The sequence below is a fragment of the Larus michahellis genome, chromosome 13 (genome assembly GCF_964199755.1).
Source record: "Larus michahellis chromosome 13, bLarMic1.1, whole genome shotgun sequence".
NCBI lineage: Eukaryota > Metazoa > Chordata > Aves > Charadriiformes > Laridae > Larus > Larus michahellis.
The window spans coordinates 13867526-13891420 of NC_133908.1; the positions used below are offsets into that span (position 1 = coordinate 13867526).

General features: G+C 60.6%; 1 protein-coding gene across 1 annotated transcript in view; it reads left to right on the top strand.

Moving 5' to 3' along the window:
- The first annotated feature begins 8339 nt into the window (after window positions 1–8339).
- FAM222A (family with sequence similarity 222 member A) overlaps window positions 8340–23895 on the top strand; it is a 31546-nt gene continuing 15990 nt past the window's right edge. Inside the window, exon 1 of the mRNA XM_074606539.1 lies at window positions 8340–8456. The gene's annotated coding sequence lies outside the window, so the exon portion shown is untranslated. The remainder of the gene's footprint in view (window positions 8457–23895) is intronic.

The window sequence follows — 23895 nt, forward strand, 5'->3', positions numbered from 1 at the left end:
GGGATGCCAGGAGCGGGCCGCTGGGATTGAGGTGCTGGCAGCGGGGTGCCGCCGGAGATGGGGTGGTCCTGCCAATCCACCAGGCTCGGCAGCCCCCAGCTGGGATCCCTGCCAGGCTTTTGGCTCCAGCAAGCTCACATCAAGTAATCCTGGAACAACAACAAGGCTCTTGGCCATGGGGGCTGTGGCTTTTCCAGGAGGGATTTCAGGGCCAGCTCCACACCAAGCCCAGCTTGGGGGCACACGGTACCTGATTTGCACGGTTTTGGCGACACAAAAAGGTGGTGCGGCACCGGCGGTGATGGATGCGCTGACTCGGTCACCGATGCTCAGCTTCTTCCTGCCCAGCCCCGCTGCGGCTCACGGGGTGAGGAGGGTCCCGTGGGGGCAATCGCAGCCCCAGTGGGGCTGGGGACACCCCATGCTGCTGGCTGGGCTGTCAGAGAAAAGCAAGGCGCTGTGGAGAAAACGTTTTTTGGAAAAACAGGAGAAAAAGCCCGGTTTAAATCAATTATTGGCCTTGGAGGCAATAGGCTTGGGAATAACCTGCTGAGGATGCGGGCAGGTTTTGGCGGCGGGTAGCAGGGACAGCAAAGGAAGCAGAGCCCGAGGCTGGGACGGCAGGGATGGATGGCAGAGCCGTGGCACTGCCAGCTGAGATGACTGAATTTCTCTTCCCCCCCTGCAATGTCCCAACCGACGGCTGTGATGGGTTTTTTTATTTCTCTCCTGCAAAAAAATATTGATTTCAACCATTATCGCCGTGCCTCCCCGGGGCACTCGCAGCCTCGTGCCTGTGTCATCCTGCCGAGACCCCGAGCGGGGCCAGGCAGTGTCCCACAGGGACGGGACAAACGTTTCGGTGCTGCAGCTGAGCGGTGCCATTGGCATCTGTGTCACATTGTCCCCGGCGCCCGGGGAGTCCACACCAAAGCAGGGACAAAACTCCTATAGTCCCAGTTGGAGGGTTTTTGAGCAAACAAGTCCCTGCAGGCGAGGGCCAGGGGGCTGCGGGGTTGAGGACAACCCCCAGCACAGCCACGGCCCCCCCACCCCTCCCCTAAGGGCTCCCAGCTGATGCAGGAGGTTTCCCACTCCTTTCGCTTTGTTTCCAAATTTGCCCTAATAAATCCACCCGGGAGCCAGAGCCCCCTAATAAACATCATTGGGAAAATCCAGGGAGATGGTGGGGGCACGGATCAATCCCCCCGCTGCTCCCACGCCTGCCCCCGCTGACCTCTGCCGCAGCGGGGCAGCCGGTGTCCCTGCCTCCCTCTGTCCTCGGCTCTACGGGTCAACCGCCGTAACCGGATTTATGGCCACGGGCTGGAATACATCACCCGGGGACAGAGCCTCTCCTACACTGTATATGTCTCCATTAATCTTCCCCGTGCGCTGCGGGTCACCGGGCCCCGCTCCTTGGGAAGGGACCCCCGGCTCCTGGAGGGAGATGGGGCAGAGGAGCAGGGCCCGGTGCTGTGGTGGCCACAGTGTCACGGCCAGGCTGGACCGAGGGGACGGGCAGGGATGTGGGCAGGGGGCTCCTGCCCATCGCTTTGCCGGCACGGTGCTCGCTCGGCTGCGGCGCGATGCTGCCTTCCCGGAGGTCGCGGCTCAGCTGTAATGCTTCCCGAAGCCTGAATGTGTTTGCCTGCGGCAGTCTGCCGAAAATTAATATGCAGAGCGGGGGGATCCTTGCCCCTCCCTGGCGCGGGTGCCACAACGGGAGCCATTTGAGTGAGGGGAACGTAAACCCGAGCCGAGCGCGCCTGCCACGGGAGCGGCGCAGGAGACGATGCTCTTATCAGAGCAGCGACACCAACAACCGGGCTTTATACATTTTTAATAAATCATTTTAAATTCTTGACTGTCAGGAGGATTGAATCAGGTGCTTCCCGGGCTGAAAGGCTTGAGGGGCTGTGCCGGTTCTCCGGGCAGCCCGGCACTGCTGCCCATAGGGTGCATGGGGGCTCCGGTCCCACAACACGGCGTCACTTGGGGACACTGGGCATTGCTCGGTGCCACGGGCAGCGGACTGTCCTGCCGTGGTGGGCTTGGGAATCATTCACCTTCCTCTTCCCCCCATTCGGTGCCCGCTGCTGTGCCGGGGGCCACTGATAGCCCAGCAGAGCTGTGCGGAGCCAGGAGCAGCACAGGGGAGAGGGGGAACTTGCTGAAACAAGCAAATTGCAATGATTCTCCTTTTCCAAGTGTCAGCAGATTTGGAGGGGAAAGAAGCAAATAAGTTAAAGGTGAAGATCTCCCGGGAGTCTCCAGCTTGCTCCGGTTTCACTCCCGGAGACCAGCTTCCAGCCCGGCTGCCCACGGACACACGCTCCCCCCGGGCTGCCCCCCTCGGCAGACACCTCTCTGAAGCCCAGGCTGACAGCACGTGCCAGCACCGCTCCGTAAATGCAATTAAGCAGCGTAATCGAGTCATTTGGGGGAGAAGGAAACAAGTTGCGGAGCAATGGAAGGGAAATAAAAAATCTGTGCAGGAGGGAGGTACGTAACACCGCACGCAAGGAGCAAACCCAGAAGCAGCATCACGGCCAGCCCTGATTGTCTCCTGTTTTCAGGAACCGGTCGGTCACAAAGCCAAAAGGTTTCACCCACGGAGCTGGTGAATCCCCTGCGATGGAGCTCTGACCTCCTGCCAAGGGAGGAGGCACCTGGGCCTCTGTGGGCTGAAAGGTGCCCCGGGGACCATCAGGGAGGAGGTGATGCCCATGGGAGAGGGGGACAGCACCCAGTCGGAGGTGGCTGTGACCGCCGACCCCTCCCTGGGAACCGTGCCTTCGCTGCTCTGCGATGGCTGGGTGCTGCCTTCCGTGGGTCCCCTCCGCAGTTGGAGGCGTGGGGAGTCCCTGGACCCCCCTCGGCTGCTCCTCCGCCCAGCGATGCTGCCGTGTGCTCCCGCACAAAGAGGCTGCGGAACGGCCCTGTGCCGGATATGAAACGTTCCCAGGTGAGATAAAACCAAATCGCCTGTCAGTCAGCCCCGTATCTCTCATGGCATCAGAGGCTCGTGACTAATAGGGCTGGAAAATGCACCGCAGGCTGGAATCCGCTCTTCCTTGTGCTCCCATCCCCGCTCACAAGGTCTGTCGCCCAAGCCTTTGAGAAAGGTTGGATTTTTCACAAAATACAAACAGGGAGGAAAGAAAAAGGCACGGGATCTGCTCCGTTGCTGGCAGGGGACACAGTGCGGGGACGGCAGAGAGCGGGGATGCAGTGACCCCGGGATGCTCCCCGGCCACTGCTGGGATGCAGAGCTGGCGTGGGGCCACGTCGGGGCACGCTCGGGGCTGCTGCGATGTCGTGCCCTGGCCCCAGGAGCACACGGGTGGTTCTTGTACCCCTACAGCGTGGGTGCTGTGATGTCCCCTCCGTGCTTTTATGGGGTGGGAAGTGTGCGGGAGGGGCTCTCGCGGGAAGCCTGACTCTGCTCTGCGTTTGAGAGCTGGGAAGACCCTGGGGGAAGTCACAGGAGCAATGATCCATCATGTGCCAGTGACCCGGACTGGGATATTTTTAAGCAGGGAATAAAAATAGACTCCGGCTGACGGCGAGAACTCGCTCCCGGCACCACCGTCAATGGGGGCTGGGGGCTGTGCTGGGGGAGTCAGGGTGCACCCCAGCCCCTCGCGCCCTGCCCAGCACATTCCCCTGCCGTAGTCGGTCCCAGCTCCCTCTCAGGGTGGCCCTCGTGTCACCACCCGTGCCCTGGGGACCGTCACCCTGCCCAGGCAAACCCCTTCCTCCTGCAGCCTGCGAACGCCGGGTTGTTTGTGCTGTGCCCCTACAGAAATCGTGCTGCCTAATGTGTGGCTGCCTGTGAGATAATGCAGGCTGCCGCTGGCCCCAGGACCTGACTGAAACGGAGATTTGTTTCAGCTGAATAACTTGCTGAATCTATAAATAAACTGGGAGGGGGGGGTGGAAAAAGCAAGCAGAGAGCACGGGAGTTTCTGCTTTCCTGACCCCTGCACCCCCGAACGCTGCCCAGCCCCACACCTCTGCCACCTCCCGCGGCGGCAGCACCCAGGGGCACAGCGAGGAGGATGCTCCTGGGACACGGCTCCTTGCCCAAATGGGAGTTTTCCGTGCCCGGACCAGCCACTTGCCCTCCGTGCCCCCCGGCTCCGGCTCTCCAGGGCTGGCCCCAGCACTCAGGGCGCTTCTGGCCCCGGGGATCCTGGCGAGGGGCCGTATGGGACCAGTTTCTTGCCTCGGGCTTCCACTGGGCAAACTCTGTTCTCGCACCAGCGAGACCCAGGGTCGAGCCCGTGCGCCGGTATGGGCCAAGGGCTAGCGGATCCCTGCCTCAGCAGCAGCACGGAGACACCCCTGCTCCTGCCTTCCTTCCTCCTCCTCCTCCTTTACGCCTGACTGCCCGCGGCCGTCTCACTCCCGCTCTCCATTTGCTTTCCCAACAGATGTTGGTGTCTCTCCTCTAACGAGCGTTTTAACGCCGGAATCACCCTCTCCCCACCTTGACTGGGAAGCAAAAAGCTTGACATCTCCCATCAGCATCAAAGTCACTCGCCCAAACACCCCGCACCCCGCTGCCGGTGCCGTGCTCCTCCGTGCCCACAGCCCGGTGCTGCCGGAGCCATCCCAGGAGCACCATGAAGGCGTTCAACGTCCACTTCCCACCTCGTTCGTGTCCCCCACGGCCACCCCATCCCTGCCTGTGGAGACCCCCCTCTCCAGACTCCCCCATCCCGGCTCTGCCCCATTTGGAAACATCTGGGAGCTGTTAAAAACCTCCCGGGATTTGCCGTGGAATGGGGACCGGGCTCGTTAGCCAAAAATCGGAAGCGCCCACCTGCCCACCTCCACCTTCGTTAGCACCAATAAACCCTCAGCCGGGCGGATGGCTGTGCCCGGGTGATATTAATTACGGGCAGGAGCTGGCGGGGGCGGGGGGACACGCGAAGGCGCCATCCCCCCGCCGTGTCCTTCAGCATCTCTTTGTGTCCCCGTTGCCAACACGGGAGGGCTGCGAGCAGGGCAGGAGGCAGCGATCCCAAATATCGATGCCGGCCCCGATCAATGCTATCTCCTTTTTCCATGCCTATGAGCTCATTGATTTTTTTTTTTTTTTTTTTGTTGTTGTTACCTCTCTGTTTATGTAATGTCTGAACTTTGCACAACTGAACCGTTTAATGTGCAGAAAAGAGCCCTGTTGCCATGAAAACGGACCTGCAAATGACAGCACGAATGCGGAGATATCCCTGTTTTATTGGGCCATACTGAATGTATTTTAACCTTGATAAGTCAATAACTTTTCGTACAAAAGGAACGAAAGCGGCTACGGCTTTTCAGAGCCTTGAATGCATTTAAAGCGGAGAGTAATGGCCCGTTTTTAATCCCCTGGAAATCTTTCTCATTCTGAGGGCCAGTCATTTCCAGAGCAGACTGACATTTTGGTCAAAGAATTACAGCGTGCATTTGTCAGGATGAGAGATGAAAACGCTCAGCGCTCCGGATTGCTAGCGCCGGTCAAAAATAATGATATTAAATTAAAGGCACACCGTCGTCTTAAAGATCGGGGGCAACGATGCCGCGTATCTCCGCTTTCCGAGCGCAATGGCAAGGCAGCCGGCGAGGAAAACTTCGGTGCCGCAGAGGAAGGAGTTCCCCTGATCCGGCCGATGCCGCCTTTACTTGTGCTGGAGCAGAAGGACTTTTTAAAAATCTCTCTCTCTCTCCTCCGGCAGCTCCCTTTTTTGCAATTCAATCCCTCTGGAGGTGGAAGCGGAGCCGGTCTCACTTTGCAGAGCTCATTCATTAGAAGATTAAGGCTCTCCTTGTGTTCCCAGCATCGCCGGGTGAAATTTATGTTCCGGCAAAGTATTCACGGGTTCCCTGAATCACAAAAGTGTTTCTCCTCTGTAAAGTCTTAAAAAAAAAAAACCAAAACCAAAAAAACACCCCCCAAGGATGTAAAATGGGGAGGGTCGGAAGTGCTTAATAGTATCTTCTTGAAGGCAGTGCCGAAACACCCACCTTTTGAAGTTGGCGATTTCAAGATGAATCTCTTCCCCGGCAAAGACGCCGCCACCCTTTCAAGTCCTTGTGAGCGACTTCAGGTGGTTAAAACATTTTCTGAGAAGAATGAGGGCTCCTGGGTTGGTTGGGTTTTTTGTTTTTTTGGGGTTTTGTTGTTGTTGTTGTTGGGTTGGTTTTTTTTTGTGCGGAATAAAAAGCAATCTTTCTTCCTGACTTACTAATAGCTTTGATTAAATTATCTTTGAAAAATCTAAGTGCTGTTCGCAAATCTATAGTGGTTTTATTCTTATCGCTGGCCTATATTGCAAGGCGGAAAGCAGACAAATAAGCTGCAGAGAAGGTACAAAGCTGCACGAGAACCTCCTGGATATATGAGCTAAAAATGTTTGAACTGAAACAAATGAATAGTATGAATAGCCCTGCTCAAAGAGGGAATTTATTCAATATAATGTATTTTCACAGGGAGGATAATACGCATTATAATTACACAGAGGAATCGCTCTCCTGAAAGCATGTCTAGCTATTATTTTAATTTCTCAACCTTCAGCGTGTGCTGGATCAGAAGTGGTGACTGGAGCATCTCCCCACGTTTGGAGATACCCAGTGTCCCGAAACGGCTCCTGGATTTCAGCTCTCCTCCTGCGTACCCAAGTCCCTGGATGCCTCGGGAGCTGCCAGGGGCTGCCCTGGATGGAGGAGCCGGAAAGGCGCTGGGAAGAAGCCAAACCACCCCCAAACTCCTCAAAGCAGTGTGCTGCAAGGCAGGAGCTGGGGCGGAGGGAGGCGGGAAGGCGACGAGTCCCGGAGCACACTCTGGGCTGTTTTGGGGGTGCTCGGTGGCAGCGAGAAGCTCCATGTGGACACGTACTGGGCTCCTCGGCGTCGTTATGGGCAAGAGTGATCGGGCAGCTCCTCAAAGGTCTCTCTAACTACAGACACTCCCACTCTCACAGCCTGTGGCAGGGATATGCTGGGTTTGGGGAAGGAATAGAGGGCTGAGAGAACTGGGGGGGTTCAGCCTGGAGAAGAGAAGGCTCCGGGGAGACCTTCCAGCCCCTGCCAGTCCCTAAAGGGGCTCCAGGAGAGATGGGGAGGGACTCTGGAGCAGGGAGGGGAGCCATAGGATGAGAGGGGACCGGTTTTAAACTGAAAGAGGGGAGATTTAGATTGGATCTCAGGAAGAAATTTTTCACTCTGAGGGCGGTGGGCCCCTGGCCCAGGTTGCCCAGAGAAGCTGTGGCTGCCCCATCCCTGGAGGGGTTCAAGGCCAGGTTGGACGGGGCTTGGAGCAACCTGGGCTGGTGGGAGGTGTTCCTGCCCAGGGCAGGGGGTGCCACTGGGTGGCCTTTAAGGTCCCTTCCAACCCAAACCTTTCCATGACTCCATGGCTCCAGGGCTCGCGCTGACGAGGGCAGACACAGCGATGACAGCGCTCAAACCACGGGGCTCAGCAGTGGCTACAGCCATCGCCATGGTGGTCGCCAGCTCCCCGGGGGGGAGGAACCCGCAGAGGACCCCTCTCCGTGCCTTGGAGGGTCCCGGGGGGGGGCTCCCCACGAGTCCCGCGGCCCCGCCGAGCCCACCCCACGGGGGGAACACCCCCTGCGCCGCCGGGGACTACAACTCCCATCGTGCCCCGCGGCCGCTTCGAATTTTCCCGCGAAAGATGGTGTGGGGGGGGGGTGTGTGTGCAGGTTTGGCGGGGTGGCGCGTGCTGCCGGTGCGGCCCCGCCCCCTGCCGCTCCCCCCCCACCCCCCACCCCCCCCGCAGGACGCGCGGCGGCGTCCCCCTGGTAACGCGCCGGGGGCGGGGCCCAGCCGCGTGCGGCCGCCGGGCCCCGCGCGGGGCGCTCAGTGTCGCCGCAGCCGCGCGCCGGGCGGGAGGCAGCGCCGGGGGGGCCGCGCCCCGCCACCGGCACCGGCACCGCCACCGGCACCGCCACCGACCACCGGCACGCAGCGCCGAGCCGAGCCGAGCCGAGCCGAGCCGCGGCCGCCCCCGCCACCCCCCTCCCCCCCGCCCCCAGCCCCCTCCGCCGCGCCACCGGCCGGCGGGCACCGCTCGCCGCCGCACAAAGGAACCGGAGGACCGGCGGTGTGATGCCCCCGGGAGTCCCCGCGCCGCCTGAGCCCATCTGCGCCGGGGTTATTTTATTTTAATTTTTTTTTTTTATTATTATTTTTTTTTTTCCCCTCTCGGATATTTTTCTCCCCCCCTCCCGCCCCCCCCCGCCTCCCCCCCCCCCTCTCCTCCCCCGCCCGCCCCGGGGGCAGAGCACCGGGAGCCGCCGCACGCTGGCCGCGCACGGGGCGGGGCGGGCCGCCGGCGGGGCGCGGGGCCGGGCGGGCGCCGCCGCTGCTGCTGCGCGGCCCGGGGGGGGCGGCCCGGCGCGCCCCGCACCGCAGCGGCCGGAGCCGGCCCGGATCCAGCTCTGACGGTAACGGGGGGCCGGCGGCGGGTGGGAACCGGGGGGGTTACCGGTGCGGTGAGGAGGGGGTGGGCACGGGGGACCGGGGGGCTCCGGCTCCCGGGGCGCATCAGGAGGCGGCGCCGCCGCAGCGCGGTGCCCGGCGGTGCCCGGCTCTCCGCGGCCGCGCAGCCGCGGGGAAGGCACGGCGGGCGCGGAGCCGGCGCCGGCGGCTGGGGACCGGCTCGCCCCGTCGCTACCGGCGAGGAACGGGAGCAACTTTTTTCTTTTTTTTTTTTTTTTTTCCCCTCTTATTTTTTAATTTTTTTTTTATGGCTTTTTGGGTCGCCTGAGTCGTAAGTGGAAATAAAATATCCACGGGTGCCTCCACGAGGAAAGCTGAGACACTTCCAGCGTGAGCCGTCCGTGAGCTGCTGCTGCCTTTTCTACCGACCCCCGGCTGCCCCTTTTCGCCTGGAAAAAAAAAAAAAAAAAAAAAAAAAGGTTTTTTCTCCTCCGCCCGGAACCGGCCGGGGAAAGGAGGCGGCGGGGAAGCGCCCGAGCCCGCAGGGACACCGGAGCGGGTGGTGGCAGAGCCAGGCCACCCGCCATCGACCTCCGCGCTGGTGTGGATACCGCCGGTCACAAAGGAGAGGAGAGGAAAAGGAACCACCCTGCGATGTTTTATTTAAAAGCCCATCTCCCGCGGTGTCGGGTGGCTCTGCCGGAGCAGAGCCGTCTGCGGGCGAAATGCATCTCCCGAAACAAGCTCCGCTGCGGAGGGAAGCATCCCTGTGGCATCTCCTGGACCATCGGCGCTGGGAATACGATTCACCGGGGACGAGGCGTCGTGGTCCCCCAGAACGCGGCTGAGCATCCGCCGAGGCTGCCACCAGCTCCGGCCGGGGACGAGCGGGCTGTGCCGCCTCTCCGGCTCGGTCCCCAACAGAAAACGAGGTGTTCCCGGTGCCTGTGGATGTGGCTCAGCCCCAGCATCCCAATCCAGCTCTGGGGAGAGCCCTGAGATCGTGGGAATTTAATGGCTGGAGAGGCAGGGCCCGGCCGCAGCGAGCCGGCGGCAGCTCGGCACGGCTCGCTGCAGGGCACCGCTGCACCGGCTGGAACCGTGGCACGGCTCCGGCCCTGCGGGTTTATTTCCGAGGAGAGGTGGCAGCGGCAAAGTTTTGCAGCCGTGCGTGGTATTTTCCGGGGAATTAATTTGGTTGGCACCGGGCAGTGGTGGTTTGCCTGGCTCTGGTGGTCGGGGCGCAGGTGTCTCTTTAGGGATATTTTTGATATATATGTGTGTATGTGTACATATGTGCATCCCCCTGCAAGGGATGCTCTTGTTCAGAGGCTGCAGGCAGCTTGCCTGGGTGGGCGACGTGCTTCCACGGAGGGCTTGTGGCCGTGGGGATCTGCAGGCATGGGGGAACCCTCTCTGGGTAAGCCGTGTCCTGCATCTTGCTCGGTCTGATTTTGTGGAATTTGGCAGTTTTGTACCTTCCCGTGCCCCTGCTGTGGGGTTTTACCATCCGACGTGCCGAGCACATGCCATACTTGCCGGGTGCCTGCTCATGCCCACGCCGGGCTGGTGGGACCCCGGCTGGCAAATCCTTTGCATGCGGGCTCTGGTGTTGGGGGATGAGGTGGGAAATATCCCTGGCAGAGGGCACCCGGCATCGCAGGCCCTGGGGAGGGACTTTTCCTATTTAGGATCCTTAAAACTTTCAGGAGTGAATGGTCAGGTGCCGAGGGCCGTGCTGGGGCGAGCAGCGGTGTGAGCCGTGTGCCATTGGGTCAGGCTGCCTCGAAGCCATAGGGGAAGGAGAGGGAAGCTCTGGCCGCACTGCCTTCCTCTGACCTTGCCTGTAGAACAGGGGAAGAGAAAGCCATTCCCCGGCAGTGGGAGCCTGGCCTGTTTTCCTGGCTTTAGGAATGGCTTTCCTGCCGGCTGAGTGGGTTGGTACCGGTGGGGCGCGTTCTCTGTGCCGGAGCTACGAGATGGGCCCCGTTTCAGCGTTAAAAATGGAAATATCTCATGTGAACATTTATCCCCAGGCTGGAGCAGAGAAGCCCACGGAGGGAGGGAAGGGATGGGGTGGCTGCTGCTGTGCCATGCCCCAGGGGATAGAGGCCCTCCAGGGAAGCCACATCACCTCATTTTTTAAGCCCCTCTGGTTATCTGTTTTATTTGAGCCTGAATCACGCCTCCGTCCCTGCGCAGGCTGCGGAGGAGCATGTTCTCTCCCCGTGCTGTTTTTTAATTGCAGCCCGCTGCCCTCCCTGAGGAAGGGCTCCGGCTCCCAGGGCCGAGGGGCTCCCAGATCCCACGACCCCGTGGCGGTGGTCCGCACCAAGCACGGTGCTCTGTGCCCGCCGCCGTCCCCGAGCTGCCCCCGCGCTCCCCGCCGTGCCTGCGGGATTAGTGCCCGGCCTTTGCACCCCTGCCAGGCGGCAGAGTTAATTTTTTGCCTGAAGCAGGTTCCCTGTGTGGCCTGAACTTGTGCGGGGGGAAAAATCTGGGGTGAAGCCGGGCCTGACCCCGGTGCACCTGCTGCACAGGGACCTACAGCCCTGTAAATATTTGGTGGGAGAGTCAGCCCACCCTGCCATCCTCCTACTACCGGGGTACTGAGGGCAGGGATGCGGGTCCCTGAGTGCGGCGAGTGTCGGGGCGATGGGGTTGGTGGCGGGAGCCTGGTGGCCCAGTGTCTCCTTTTGGGGACAGAGCGGGATATCCGTTGCTGGCAGGATAAAGGTCCTTTTGCTGGTGGTGTCTGATCCTCAGACGGGGGGGAGTCCGTGCCCCGTGCCCTCCCCCGGGGGCTGGCTGGTGCCGCCCGCGGGGATGCTGCAGCTGGCGGGGTGGGCCGGGGGCTGCACCTGCCGGGACCCCCGCTCCCAGCCCCGCCGGCATCTGTGCCGCCGCATGTCCGTCTGCAGCGGGCGCATGCATGCAAAAATAAGACATTTCTTCTTTCTCTTCTGCCTGCGCATTCCTCAAAAAGCTAATATTCATGAAAGGTAATTCAATCAAACCGCGATGCCTATCAGCTAATGCAGCAAAGCTGGCGCAGGGGTGAGAATGGGAGCCAGGAACACAAAAGCCCTGTTTTATTACCTCCTGCTTGCCTGAGAATTGCTTTTCTCCCTCGAGTGAGCCGGCTAAAGCTGGCTTTATTATGTTAACCTATTTGCGTGTCAAGAGCTATTGTGCCTCTCTTTATCTGTGTTTGTATTTGCTCGATGCAGGGAATAAAAGGACGAGGCGAAAATGGATGGCTGGTCAGTGCTTTGCACTCTGGGGGCACTGATTGGTTGCTAAGTGATTTGCATCCCCGGTAATCGCTTTTATCTCGGAAGGATGTCGTGTATAATTATAAGCCTACTGACATCTTTTGAAATCTGCCTAATGGGTGTTTTTAATTTACATGGGAAGCAGGGGCTATTTGTGTTGCTCTGATTACAGGTTGTGCGAGTATATGGTTTAAAATATAGATATTTACATAGACGTGGGGGACCGTGAGTGATGAGGCTGTGATTTTTGGCGAGTCCCCGCTCTCCCGGGGACGGGTGGGAGAGCAGAAGTCACTGTGCGTGAGTTTGGGGTTTAATCTCTTAGCACAGCCCGGGGTGGTGCTGGACCATGTGCTCGGCCCGGGCATCAGCCGTTCCTATCGCCGTCCCGTGAAATAAAACAAGAGGTGGGCTCCTGGCTGCTGCAAACTGGACCCGTCTGTGCTGCCCGTGTCCGTTTATCCTCCGGAGCTCCCAGGATGAGGCACGGGGGGGGCCACGGCACCGAGCCCCGGCTCCGGGCATCCATGCCAGCGTGGGGCTGATGGTGCTGAGCATCCCTGCCGTGCTGTGGCCGGGGAGCTGGCTGTGCCGGGCGAGGGAGACCCCGGGATCTGTGGCTTCTCGCTTGCCCCCCCCATGCAGAGAGTGATGGGTGCTTCGCTGGGACGGGGTGGGGGGTAAATATTTAACCCGTGCTCTGTCTGAGCCCTGCCGCGTCGTGGTTTTCGGGAGCCGTGTGATCCTGCGTCTTTATTAGAGCTGCAGCTGGTGGGTTCGCACGGCCGCGGTGGAGCCGCTGTGTTCTCTTATGGCAAATAAAGCTCCCTGTCACCTGCGGTCCCGCTGCCAGCCCCGGGCACCTGCACCCGGCGGGCTCCGGACCATGAGCGCACCGGAGCCTGCTGAGGCGTTAACGGGGCTCAGGGTGTGCTCCTGGCGTTGGGGGCATCGGCAGTGCCGTGGGTGCAGCTCCTGGGTGGGTGGTGGGACGTGGGTGCTCCAAGACTGTTCCGGGTGTGTTCGGGTGTGGAGGAGCCCCGGTGTGTCAAGCACCCCAGCAGTAGCGCGGTGCCGAGCCGGCCATGCCAGCGGCGCGCTCGGCTTTCCTGCTTTCTGCCTCCGTGCTGGTAAATCCTTGCGGTGCCTCAGGGGCTGCCGGGGAAGGGCAGAGGTCTGAGGTGGAGGTCGCAGTGAGATGAGGGGTGTTGGGGTCCTTCCCGGGGCTTCATGCGCCAGGACTGGGACATCTCTGAGACACGCAGAGGTCTTGACACAAGGTCGGTGCTCGCGATGGACACAGGGGCCGGGGTCCCTCTGTGGTTAGTGCCGGGCTGGGAGAGGGTGCAGGGCGGGTCCCAGGGACAGGTTACCCTTGCAGGCAGCTCGCACCAGCTGCCTTTCTCCTCCTCCTCCGCCTCCTCCTCCTCTGGGAAAGACCACACCTGGATTACGAGCGTGCCCAAGCGTGCGCCCCGGCTCCCTCCTGCTGTGCACAAGGTGACCCCATGGATTTACTGGGCTGAGGGGGTTTCGTGGCAGTGCCAGGCCGGTGGGAAACGCGGGTCCCGGGAAAAGTTGCTATGGTGGGGGTGAGTGCCGGACCCTGTGCCCCGGGGTGCTGTGCCCTCCTGCGTGGGCAGCCCCCATCCATCCCGTCCGGCGAGCGACGGGCGCCGCTATTTATGGCTGACTGTAAACAAACTCCCAATGAAAGAAAGTTAATGACCTGAGACTGACGGGAGCCTGCTGGGAATTTTTATAGCCCTTGGGACTCCTTTCCCTTGAAGAGAGAATACATCAGCGTTTTAACCCAAAACGGCGAGCCGGGCGGTGTGGCGGCCGGGGGACAGACCCAGCGTGGGGAGGTGTTTCGGAGGGGTTGGCCCTGGGCGAGGAGGGGGTTTCAGTGGGGTGCTGGTGGGGGGACCCGGCTCCCGAACCTCTCCCCGTCCTCCTGCGTGGGACTGGGGTGCGCAGCCCCCTCCTCACCCCGGCAAGGGCGGGCATGTCCTGGGGTCTGGGGCTCTCCAAGGCTTTCACCATCTGCCTCTTGTAGGTCATCTCTGCCGCGCTCCAGGCTAGAGCTGGGGCTGGCTTAGCGTCACTGGTAACCACACTAATAAAGCCTTAATACCCTGCAGCGGGGAGATTTCGATGTGGGAGATAAAATATTCATATTGCTTTCGAATTCAGCCTTGGTTGCACGACAAGGGTGACGGGGGGGAGACGGGAACGCTGTGGTGTGGGGCGCTCCGCTGCCCCGCTGCCCTGCCCGCCCGCCCGGCGTGCTTAATATCGCATCCTGGCTAATTGCAGGGTATGAATATCGCCGCCGGTGCTCTCGGGGGACAGGATGGCAAGCACAGCGCGGGGTGCCCCGCTCGCCGCCTGCTCCCGTCACTGCCACCTCGCACGCGCAGCCTCCGTCTGCGTGCGACGCTTGATTTACCGAGAAGAGCTGGCAGTTAAACCTGACAAATTGAAGGCGGTTTTAAGTGTTTCAGGTTAATTAATAGTCAGGGAAGTATCAATTTTTTAAGGGATGTTCTTGGCTTGCAGGGAGAACCGAAGCTTGACTTTCCCTTTGGAAAGTAACACTGTCTGCACGGGTCCCCCTGACAGGGGGATGGAGCCGGGCTCGGTGGCATTCCTCTCTGGTTTCTGACCCCCAGCCTTGTATTTCTGCTTAAATTTCTCACCCCGTGTGGCTGGTGCTGAGGGAGGCTCTGGGATGGGGAGGGATGGAGCCATCCTGCACGACCCAATAGCCAAAAGGAGTGCCAAAGCCCCACCGCTCCTATGGGTGCTCTTTGGGGGTCCCGTCATCCTCTCTCTTTTTGTGATGGCCTGCTGCTGCTGAGGTCTGTGCCATGGCAGCAGTGCACAGCTGTTCCGCTCCGGTGACCAGAGCGTTTTGGCTGTAGCCACCTGTAGCGGTGGCTCCCTGCTCCCATGGGGGACCCGTGGGTGAGCACCGGCGTTACTGGGACCATCAGGCTTTGTCCTGGCCCGGGAGCTGATGTGGATGAGTTGAAGCTCCCCTTGCTTCACGCACGCGTGACCCAGATGCTCACACCTGCTCACATCTGCCGAGCTTGGGCCGTGGGAATTGCCCTCCAGGGTTCAGGTTTTAAAAAAGTCATAATGAAAGATTAAACTTGCGTGTAAGAAGGAAAGGTAGAAAAGCAGCAGTGCTCGGTCTCTGGGTGTGTGCAGCACGGAAAGCCTCCGAGCTGTGTATGATCAAGACTGGGTGGTACGGGCACCCGAGCAGCGCCTGCGGTGGTCCCGGTGCCAGGGGGGTGCGCCAGGGGTGGGCACTGCTGGGGGTCTCACGCTGGGTCGTGTCCCGGAGCATCACAAAACCTTCGCCGGGCCACCTGCGCCATCTTTCTCAGCATAGACTGGGGTGCGGGTGGAAGTGGTGTTTTTTCAGCAGCCCTAATGCTTGGGGATATGAGAGATTAAGGTTAGTGACCATTTTTTAACTCAATAAAGGGGAAGACAAGCCGGAGTCTGCAGTCCAGAGATATAATTAGTTCGCAGCAGTGGTGCTTTCTTGATTTAGCTTCAGAGAGCAGAACAAGACAAGGATGTTATACCCAATTAGCAATAACATACAGTCTGAGCCTCGCTAGGTGAGATAACAAGCCATTTTTATAGCTCTTCTTTACGGACTTTTTTTTGAGGGGGGGGGGGATGGGGAAGGGAGAGAGGGACCGAGTCTTTATTTCTTTTCATCTGGGAACAATTATTAGTGAGCTCAGAAAGCCCAAAGCCGAGTGATACGTTGGCCAACACAGATGATTAAAAACAAAATGAAAAGCTGAAAAAGCCTGGGGCTGGGCTGGGGATGTCTGTCCGTCCGTCCCAGCGGGCTACACGGTGGCCCCAGGGCAGCCGGGGGGAGGCTGGGTGGATGCTGGCCGTGTCCCGGCAAGGACACAGGCAAGGGCCACCCACTCACCATGGATGTGTCCTATCTGCTGCAGCGAGGGTTTATGGCAGCACGTGGACTGGCAGCGCTGCTCGCTGCCCGGTGCCTGCGGGGTGGCCGTCGGCGCTGCTGCCATCCCGGCTGTGCCCCGAGCCGTGTCCGTCGGTGGCCACGCCGGTCCCTCAGCAATGTCACCCCCATCCGCGTCCCCTGCACGGCACCGGTCAGATGCCAGCTGCCTGCTGTCTGCCAGCGCCCTGTTCCCGCTTTATATTGCGGATCGATGGGCCATTGATTTTTCCTCCCATGTAAACCTGGACGGGTTGGGGCTGCGGAGGGTTTTCGTGCACGTCTGGCTCCGGCTCTCCCGAGGTCGGCGCGTCCCGTGCTGGTCTCCACAGCCCACCCACCCTCCCATGGGTCTCTGCGTGGCGGCGAAACTCAAGGACATCCAAAAAAACCAGCCTTGTAAAAAGTCTAGAAAACTCAGGTTTCATTAATCAGCTTTTAATAATGGACTGTGCTGTTTACGTGGGTCACTCGCCGGCTGCTCTCCCCTCTCCTTGCTCCCCGGGGCAGCAGCCCCAGCCCTGGACCCTCCTGCGTTGCCCGGTGAGATCGTGACGGTGGGGACTGGTGGGGACCCGGCTGCGTTTGGGGCACCCATGGGAGCAGGGTGACTCAGTGCTTCCCTCTGGGCATGGTCAGCGTGGGACATCCCTGGGGACACCTCTGCCCCAGAGGGGTCTCAGGGTGGGGGACATTCTCCCTCCTGGTGTGTCCCCTCCGAGCCACCCCTCTCCCATGGGGCAGAGCCAGGGGACGGGGCAGGAGCTGCTCGCACCCTCGGGAGTGGGGGCAGGGGGCTGCCGTCCCCTCCCCTGTTCTTCCCGTCCCCTTGGCAGAGAGTTGATGGGCAGTGTCCCCTGATGCGGGGAGTTCTGGCCGTGGGGGACCACTGCAGTCCGTCCCTTGGGACCCCCAGCCCACCCTGGGGAGCATGTCCCCTTGCAGGGCGCTGATGGGGACAGCCCGGCTCTCCTCCCCACCAAGCGTTCGGGAGAAGCCGCAGAGCCGCTCTCCGGACTATTAACGCCCCACAACGATCATCAGCTCTCGTCGTAATCATTAAGACTATTAGAAAGAAATGTTGGCTTGCAGCTAATGTCAGACTTTCTGTTCTGCTTTGCAAACGCGCACAATTAATGCCAATCAGCCGGGGGAGGCAGCCAGCTCGCAATCACGGCGCGGCTGTCAGCTCTTGCCATCCCGGCTTGTACATTTTCATACAATTGCTATAAACATCCGAGGGAAACTCCGCGTTCTTCTTCGGCGGGTGCGGGTATTGTTCTCTGTTCCTTTTAATTACTCGGCATTCAGCAGCTCATCCGGCCTCGGATTGGTGGGGGGAAAGTAGGGCTCTGTAAAACAAATATATAAATCTCGAGAGATGCCTTATTCTCCCCATTCAGTGGCTGCGTTAGGTTGTGCGCGGCTAAATAAGGAAAGCCTGTTTAATTTTTCTTTGGCTTTTTCTTCTTCGTCCCCCTTTCTTTGTGTTGCTTTTTTCCCCGCTGGGACACAGGCCAGTCCCTCTCCCCCAGGGAACCCCAAAAGCAGGGCCAGCTTGGGAGAAGAGGGGAATGGGGAAGAGCTGGAATTACTTGACCGGATGGTGGTATAATCCTCGTTACAAAAGTACACATCAATTATAAGAATTCCTACAGTAATCTTAGAAATCTATCTTTTCTGCTGAACCAGCTCATTAAAGAGCACCATTCATTTCCATCTCTCCGGGTGAGAAGGGTTTAAATCTCCCGAGCTTTGTATTACAAAATAGACTTAGGGTGATGGACTCTTGTTAAATATTAAAAGAAAGAAGTTGGTTTTTTTTTTTTTTTTCCCCTTTTTTCCCCTCTTTTCCCCCAGACTGGCAGCGCAGACGAAGCATAACGTAAGGAGGGGGGGGGGGGGGGTCCAGGGAGGGGGGGATTCCCTGCCGTGAATAGCTTCCCCATCTGTCAGCGGGGCGATGCGGGGCTGCGCTCAATGGGCGCCTTTGAGGACCCCGCGCCTCCCCTCGCCCGGAGACCCCAGCCAGCGCCGGGGGCGGAGGGAGGGAGGGAGGGAGGTTTCCCCGGGCCGCCCTGGCAAGCCCCCGAGCCTGCGCTGGACCCGGCCGCCGGCACAGGCAGGGCTTTTGTCTGCCATCGGGGCAGCGGCCAGCCACGGGGCGAGGGACGGGCACAGAGCCCCTTTGTGTGCAGCTGCACCCCGAGGCGAGCAGGGGCAGCGGCGACGGAGCGGGATGCGGGGATGGGAAGTGCTGGTGGGGATGGGGAGTGGGTACCCAGGGATGGGGAGCAGGACCCAGGGATGGGGAGCAGGTACCCAGGAATGGAGAGGGGGTACCCCGGGATGGGGAGCGGGTACCTGAGGATGTAGAGTGGGTAGCCGGGGGTAGACAGTGGGTACCCAGGGATGGGGAGCGGGTACCCGAGGATGTAGAGTGGGTACCTGGGGGTAGACAGTGGGTACCCAAGGATGGGGAGCGGGTACCTGGGGATAGGGAGTGGGTAGCCAGTGATGAGGAGTGGGCACCAAAGGACGGGGAGTGGGGACCCGGGGATGGGCAGAAGGACCCGGCGATGGAGAGTGGGTACCCAGGGATGGAGAGTGGGTACCCCGGGATGGGGAGCAGGACCCGGCAACAGAGAGCAGCGGCCGGCCAGGGTCGAGGGTGGCACGGGGCGATGTGTGCTCTGCCGCGGAGGCTCTGTGCAAACACGTTAATTTGTTTTCTTTCTTGCCTCGCCTTTCAGGGTAATTGGTTGCATTTGAAGCCTTTGTGAAAGCCTTTGATTATAGTAATTTCAGCAGCGCGATCTACCCTGGATTCCTTCGTCAGATTCTTTCACAGCTCAGGCGCTCGGGGCTGTAATTACCGAGCGGCGCACGCCTGGCTGCCGTGCATGCTGCAGCCGGACGGGCGGCTGGCCGGCCTGGGCACCGCAGTGCCGCCGCAATAACTGGGGGGTCCCCAGGACCCCCCTCAGTGTGGGGGGCAGGTAAGCCCCTGAGATGGGGCAGGAGATGCCATGCTGGGTGCTGGGGAGCTTTGGTCTCTGCGGTGTCGAGTCTGTTGGGTCTCAGCTGGGGACATGGGTGCTGCATGTGCCCAGGGGATGGGCGCCCATGCCAGGTTGGGGTCCTGGCTCCTCCAGGTCCGGGTTACTTTTAAATGCTGCTCCGGAGGTCTCCCTGGAGCTGCTTGGCTTTTCGGCTGGTTTGATCCCGCATCTTGGCTAGGGCTGGGATTGAAAGCCCCGTGAGCATCCCGAGCATCCGGCGCTCGCTGCCGGGGATGGTGGGCAGCTCGGTGGGCTCATCCCCCTGGCCCCCTCTCCCCTGACCATGGGGAGGCTCGATGGAAGCACAGCGTGACCATGTCGGATGAGTGAGGTTTCGCTTCCGGGGGCTGGGCAGAGGCTCCCGCGGGGTACCAAATGAGAGGAGACACATAGGTCTAGGTAGATGGTGCCCACACGCTGTGCGCTGGCCCTGCCGGCACCCCACTGCCTGCAGCCAGGGTCGGGCTCCGCCAAAAACACCGAAGGCACCCGAGCGGGGCCCTGACCTTTGCTAACGGGGCCGCTCCCCCCCCTCGCTCCTGGCATTTCTTTCCCAGTCCCACGTAATGACCTTCTCAGCAGCGGCGTGCCAGCATCTGCCACTTCCAATTACCCACGCCTGCCCAGCGCCGCAGCCTCTCCTCGCCCGGCGGCGGCACGGGGGCTTCTTCCTCCCTGGCAGGATGGCAGTGGGTCGGGGGGACATTATACCGGTGTCCCTCACCCTCCCTGCTCGGGGACGCTCAGGGACCCGCCGGCGCTGCCCAGGGCTCCGGCTTCTCTGCCCTGGGGCACTGGAGATGCTTGGGTTTCTAGAATCATTATTAACCTGTTCGAGAGCTGTTCCCGCTCGCAGCTAAAATAGATCTTTAATCTCTGCCCAAAATAGCTCATTTGATGAGAGGCCTCCTTAAAGCTGACACATAAATTTAACCAGGCTGCCCGAGCCCTGCACGAGGATGTCTGCAAATGCTCAACATCACTCGAATTGGTTTTTTTAATTCCACCGTTACGGACACATCTGATACGTTATTTCTTCCATTGGGTCATTTGTACTGGTCGAGAGGCGATTTGCTTGTGTCCTTCTGCTCCGGGCTGTGGCAGCCGTGCTCCCGTCCCAGCCATCCTGGCCCCACTCATGAGAAAAAGGATATTTTGGATCTTTTTTTTTTTGGATGTTGATGTTCTTAATGGTTCAAGGTTTCTCCTTGGAGCCACCCTGGGAGCAGAAACCTCTGCACTGGGATGGGATGGGAGAGACCTTTCCTCATTGCTGCGAGGGGATGCTCAGTCCGGACGCCTGCGCCGGTGCTGCTCCTTCCCCGGCATTGTGCCGCGGCCGGTGAGCTCTGTGCTGTTCTGGTGTTGTGGCAGCCCTGAAAAGGCACCATCCAGCTGGCAGTGGGGCACCAAAATGTTTCCTCCTTAAGTAAAGGCAGGCTCTGGGGCAGCGGGAAATGGGGACGCTCAGTGTTGGAGCTGTGGCCGCCCCCCAGGTGGGGGCTGAGATGGGGCACAGACTCTGGTCTCTCCCTGTCCCCATGTGCCTCCTGGTGTCCCGGCACTGGAGGGGACCGTCCCCTCGCCGTGCAGGGTGTGCTCAGGAGAGGCTTGTGCACCTGCATCCCCAGTGCAGTGTGCACCCACATCCCCGGTGGGGTGTGCATCGTCGCCTCCGTGGGGTTTTCCCTGCAGGTTCCGTCTCCTAGGGTGGGGGCTGGTGGAGAAGCTGGGGGGCGAGGGATGCCCCCCGGCTGTGCAGCTGAGTGGGGTTCAGCCGCCAGGGTCAGACCCACAAGCCGAGGGTGCAGCTCTGCTCGGTGCCAGCCGGGTCCTGGGCACCTTCCCCACGTCTCCGCAGGGCAGGGGATGGGAGAAGCCGCTCCGGCGGTGTGGGTCGCTCTCCCAGCACCCCCAGCCCCCCGCTCCCCCGCCACCCCAGCGAGATCCCGAGCAGCAAAATAATCACTTTCAGCATCATTATCCGTTGCAAACCTCAGCTTCCAATTTTAATCAGAGGAGCTGGTGTTGCTTTAAGATCTGCGGGTTTTAAAGATCACAAGAGGGGTTAGAGAAAATTACCCTTGACTCTTAAATGCTAATGTAATCTCTAACCAGATCTGCAGCACTGCAGCTAAAATTGCTTTTTAGATTAACATTTAATTATTAACAGGGCCCCCTGAAAGGCCCGGGGCTGGAGTGCGCGGAGGGGAGCGGATTAGCCGGGCAGGATGGAGCGGTGGCCGGGCGAGGGGAAGGTTGCGGCACCGCACCGTGCTTTATGGCAGCCCCCGGCACGGCAGCGGCAAACTTTCTGCTTTATTTTATCTGGTGCTCCCCGTGATTTACGGCAGGGTGACCTTTCCCGCGCTCGCCCGTCGCAGGGCCGAGCTGCAGCGTCGTCGCTCGCCGAGCGCCACGTCCCCTCCACCGCCTCGGCGGGGGGACCATAAATCTGCTGCTGGCTGGGTGGGAGATGGGCACGAGCTGGCACGGCAGCTGCCTGCACCGCCGCGGTGCCAGGCAGCAGCGCCAGCAGAAAGCCCGTTTTCCGCCCTTTGTGCATGGGGGCGAAGCCTTCCTCCCCTGGCACCTCCTCACCCGCGCAGGAGGGATGCCATCTGATGGGAGACCAGTGTCCATGGGGACTGGGGACGGTGGTTGAAGCCGTGCCGGGGCTGCTGTGGGGGTAGCACTGATGGCTGCGAGGAAGAGGAGCTCCCTGGTGGGGCGGTGGGTTTCTCCTTCATCCCAGCATGGAGGGACGAGGGACGGGGCTGTGCCCGGTCGCGGCAGGTAGCCCCGGCACCGTGGCAGGCAGGTTTGTTGCGTTTGGCACTCCAGGAGCCAGCGAGGGCTTTTGCTGAATTTATCGGTGCTGCTGGCTTGCGGGGGTCACTGCCAGCCTTGGCCTGGCTCCCACGCTCTCCGTCTGTCTGTCTGGCGCTGTCAGAAGCCTCTGGTGCCTCTCCTAGGCAGGGTGACCCGGTCACCTCCTGTCCTTGTGCCGAACCCAGCCCTATTTTTTAATAGCCAGGGGGGGAGACGCGGCGTCGTGACTCAAATGGCTTTCCAGCATCCCCGTTCCTGCCCCTCTTCATCTCCCAGCCCCGAAAACTCCCTTTTTATGGGCTTGCACCCCAGGGCGCCCCGATAACGCCTGGGGAAGGATGCGCACACGTTGCACCGGAGCCTGGATGGTGACCGAGACCTTGTCCCTTGCTTTTCCCAGCGAGGGGACCCAGGCCCAACCTGCTGCCCGGGGCTGCCCGGTCAGCGGCACAGACCCACTTCAGGCTGAGACTTTAGAAGTTCCCTTCTTTTTTTTACCCCCCCCACCCCCACCCCACCTCCTGTCACATTTTCTTTTATCTAAATCCTTGCCTGCGAAAACCTCTATCGACAGCTGCGCTGGCCTTATCTCGCTGGAGGGACCTTTGCGGGGCTCGGAGGAGATAAGCCCGACTTATCAGCCGCTGATGTCAGAGGAGGTGCCAAACCCTCTCGTCACGGGGACTTTAGACATAGAGGGTGGGGGTTTTTTTTGGTTTTGGTTTTTTTTTTTTTTTATTAAAGTCACAAAGACCTTGGGCTTATAAATAGTGTGATGTAGAGATAGAGCTTTGAAATTAGCTGGCCTGGAGTTGGGGGGTGGGAAGGAGCGGTCGGAGATGGGCTGGGGAAGGATGGAGGGGGATGATGCTGGGGCTGGGGAGTGATGCCATGGGATGTGGGGCTGGGGCTTCTGGGGGACCCTAGTCTGGGTGTCCCCAAGGGACCCTGATCCTGACATCCCCAAGGGACCCCGCTTCTGGCATCCCCAAGGGATGTTGTTCCTGGCATCCCCAAAAGCGGGATGCTCTCCCCGTGTGCCGCGGTGCCGGCTGTGCCACTGGCCGGGTGGTGGCCGGGCCATCGGCGGAGACTGGGCAGAGGCCGTGCAGACTCCGGGGCGCTTGGGCAAAACTGCTGAGTGTTGTCTTTCCTGCCATGAAAGAGCCAGAGCAGCTTGAACTAAATCGGATCCTGCTGATTGGAATTAGTTCAAATGCAGATGGAGCTAACTAAGCCGGCGCTAAGCGTTCGGACAGCCCAGCGCCCAATTCCCATCAGCTGATTCAGGGGCTTTTCTGAGCGGCATTAACGAAATGCCACCGCGGCACAGATGCCCATTGTGCCGGGCGCCCACCCTCTCGCCTACGGGCGCTTTAGGGGGCCGGGGGGTGCCCGGCAGGGTGCCGGGATAGAGGGACATTGTCGCGGTGTGTGCGGCCACCGGGGCCGTCGTGGTTATGAAGCGTGCCCGTGAAGGTGGGGTGAAACACAGCGTAGCTGTCGGAAAAATCGTCTCCACTGCGCGACGCTGGGAGACGGAGGCAAAACTGGCGTCTGAATTAATCGGCAGCTTTATTTAGTTTGGCATGTGGCTCCCGCGTCTCTCCCGGCTGATGCCGATGATGGTCCCGCTGTGCATGGCTGAGGGTCGGGATGGCTCCTGGTAGCCATCCGGGAGGCTGCTGGGCTGTGCGTGGGTGCGTTTGGGGGACCCAGAGAGCAGTGGTGGGGAGAGCACCCCTGCCATCATGGGGGGTGTCCCCAGGGGACCTGCATTGCTGGACCCCCAGGGTTAAGGGTGCCCACAGCTCCTGTGACTGGCCACGAGCATCCCCCCTTCCCTCAGAGCTCAGCCCTGGAGCGGGGCTGCATCCTCGCCCTCCCTCCTGTTGGTATCCGGATTTGGTGGCCCCATGGTGGCCACATCCTGTCCCGTGGGGCGGGTTGGCCTCTCCGCTCGGCCCATGCCACCCCCTCCCCTGGGTGCTTTTTCCTTGCTCTTGGGTCCCCAGGGACCAGCAGGCACCTGACGTGCATCCGCCAGCGGCACGAGCCACCCACGAAGCCCGTGCCCAGGACGCAGGGACAGGGACACGGGGCAGCGTCCTGGCGTTGAGCTGGCCTCGCTGCAGGGGAGGAGGTGACGTCTGCCCGCTAATCGGCCAGATGGTGACAGCCGGTGGGACGCCAGCCCCGAGGTGACCGCGTAGGTGAGGCTCAGGTACCCCACTGCCGCCAGCCCCCGCGTGGCCGTGGGTGCCCT